This window comes from Nicotiana tabacum, chromosome 19 (genome assembly GCF_000715075.1).
Source record: "Nicotiana tabacum cultivar K326 chromosome 19, ASM71507v2, whole genome shotgun sequence".
In the NCBI taxonomy this organism is placed as follows: Eukaryota; Viridiplantae; Streptophyta; class Magnoliopsida; order Solanales; family Solanaceae; genus Nicotiana; species Nicotiana tabacum.
Genome location: NC_134098.1, coordinates 96,832,278 through 96,835,140, shown reverse-complemented (window position 1 = coordinate 96,835,140; position 2,863 = coordinate 96,832,278). Strand labels below are relative to the sequence as shown.

Sequence of the window (2,863 nt, the reverse complement as noted above, 5' to 3'; positions counted from 1 at the left end):
TCTATCCAAGAGGGTTTTCAAAATTTTCCAACTTAAATCACCAATTAAATATTAAAAACAGTGATGGATTCGGGTAATCTAACCAAAGTTGAGTTAAGAACACTTATCCCGATGTTTTCTCTGAAAATCACCCAAATATCGCCTCAATCCGAGCTCCAAACATTCTGCCCAGTGATTTCTTCTATCCGATCGCGGACCAACTCACGCGATCGCAAAGCACAAGTTTTTCTTGCCCAAAAATAACTCTACGCGATCGCGAAAAATACCACGCGATCGAGAAGCACAGTCTCTGCAAGCCTACGCGATCGCGATGCTTCTCACGTGATCACGAAGCATTAAGCGCGTGGCCCAGCTTCTACCTTGTTTCCTATTCGCGAACGCGGTCTTAGCCACGCGTTCGCATAGCAAAGCTTGCCAAACCTACGCGATTGCGGACTCGCCCATGCGATCATATAGCATAAAATTTTAGCTGCCCCGTTAAACCTACGCGATCGCATACCTTCTCACGCGATTGCATAGAAGGAAACCAGAACCTGCAGAAACCAGAACTTCACCTATCAAGCCAAGTCCAAAAATGATCAGTTAAGCATTCGAAACTCACCCGAGCCCCTTGGGACCTCAACCAAATACACCAAAAAGTCCTAATACATCATACGAACTTAGTCGAGTCCTCAAAAATCACATCCAACAATACTAAAAACACGAATCACACATAGATTCAAGCCTAATGAATTTTGAAACTTTCAATTTCTACAAACGACGCCAGAACCTATCAAATCAAGTCCGATTGACCTAATGACATAATGGAGCTATGAAAATTTTTGGAAATGGATTCTGACTTCGGTATCAAAAAGTCAACTCCCCGGTCAAACTTCCAAATTTAAATTCCTATTTTAGCCATTTCAAGCCTAATTTAACTACAGACTTTCAAATAAAATTCCGAACATGCTCCTAAGTCTAAAATCACCATACAGAGCTATTGGAATCATCAAAATTCTATTTTGGGATTATTTTTTCAAAATGTTGACCGAAGTCTAGTATTTTAAGGCCAACTTAAGGAACCAAGTGTTCCGATTTCAATCCGAATATTTTCAAATCCCGACCAACCATCCCCGCAAGTCATAAATTTATAAAAGCACATACAAGGAGTTTTATTTAGGGGAATATAGTTCTAAATGTCAAAATGACCGGTTGGGTCATTACATATGGTTAAGCAGATGCCCTCGAACATTTTTATTATCCTTTTCAAATTTCTTTTCAGCATCATCATCAGCAACAACAGTAGCCGTTATATTAGAACTATCAGCAACATTAGTAGTGTTGAAAACAACATCAACAGGAGGTTCGTTAAACAAAACGTAATCCACTGCTAATTGTTCAAAGAAAATTAGAAGTTTCTGGGACCAACGCTTAAAATTGTTGCCATCTAAAGGTTCAAGCTTTGACAGATCAGGAAGTATTTTGTTCAAAGTGGTAGCCATTAGTCAATATTATATACGAAATCGCTTTCAAATTGTAAGAAAAAATAGTAAATAATATTGACCAAGAATAGAAATAACTTATCGAATAAATACTGTGTCGTGGCAAGCCACTGCCTTGAAAGCGATTTCGGTCCAACTGGGTGCAAATCGTTAAGACTGATTGCTCCCCAAGGTTCCACAGTACTTCCAAACACGTGCACTCGTGGCTGGAAGTTTGGAGTTTGCAAAAAAGAATTGCCCATGAAAAATAGGAAGAAGAATAGTCTTTTGAGAGGATGAGAGAATAAAATTTTTTGTTGGTGTTTTGGCTCACAAATGATGATGTTTATATAGGCAAATCATTTACGTTTTCTTCCATCAGAAAATCGTAAGAGGCCAAATGTGAGTTATTGTTATATAACATTTATTTTAGTTTAATGACAAAATTGTCATAAAGATAGTAACTTCAAACCTTCTGAAAAGTTGTATCTTTTCGCAAACGAAGTCACAAAAGTTAAGAAACCGTCATATGAATGAATGTGAACCATTTATGAAGTAGTAACTTCATTCTCCCACTCCGCATATACATAAAATCTAGAAATGTCATAACAAATTAATGGTGGAGAGGTATGACAATTAACCATAGATTAATTGTAGATTAGAAGTGTTCTTTGTTCTTTGCATTATTAAATTAGAGTAACGCCTAAAGAGGAATAATACCAACATTAACTACTACTCCTACCAATTACTAAATCACTCTCCAACAATCTACCGGACCAAATTTGCATTATATAATCTCAACTGCGTACTTTCTTTACATGAGAAAAAAATGGACGAAGTTTAAACGCTAGGAACAAGATTATATTTATATCATGCGTTTACAAGAAAACAGAATTAAAAGTACGGACTATATGTACTGTATATTTTCTCTAAAACAATGGGTATGTCTAAAACAATGGGTATGTATCATTTGTTTTGTTGGATCTACTAATTACAACATGTGCATAGAAATATTTACCCGGGTGAGAAAGGAGAAAACAGATTAAAAAAAAAGAGAGAGGAAAAAACAGAGTGCAAATAGTTTATGAGTCAGCCCCAGCCTCAGTGGTTGGACCAATACCAACTTGTAACCATTGTGAATGATTATCAGAACTGGTATTGATATCCTTTAAGTCACTTAGCTTTGCTAATTTCAGTTTACTATCTGCTTCATCATCTTCTACAATTTGTGTTGTGTTATCACGGATGTTATCGTTCATGTTGTTTTTTTCAGTACTACTATTATTGTTGTTGTTGTTTTCTTGATTCTTGTTGTTATCGTCCTCGTTTTCTTGGCGCGGTTGCTCGTACTTGTTTTGGTAAATAACATCATTTTTTGCTTCCTTATTTGCATTAATATTACT

General features: G+C 36.4%; 1 pseudogene; it reads right to left on the bottom strand.

Moving 5' to 3' along the window:
• Nucleotides 1–2,342: 2,342 nt before the first annotated feature.
• Nucleotides 2,343–2,863, bottom strand: part of LOC107807840 (zinc finger protein ZAT9-like) — a 2,181-nt pseudogene continuing 1,660 nt past the window's right edge.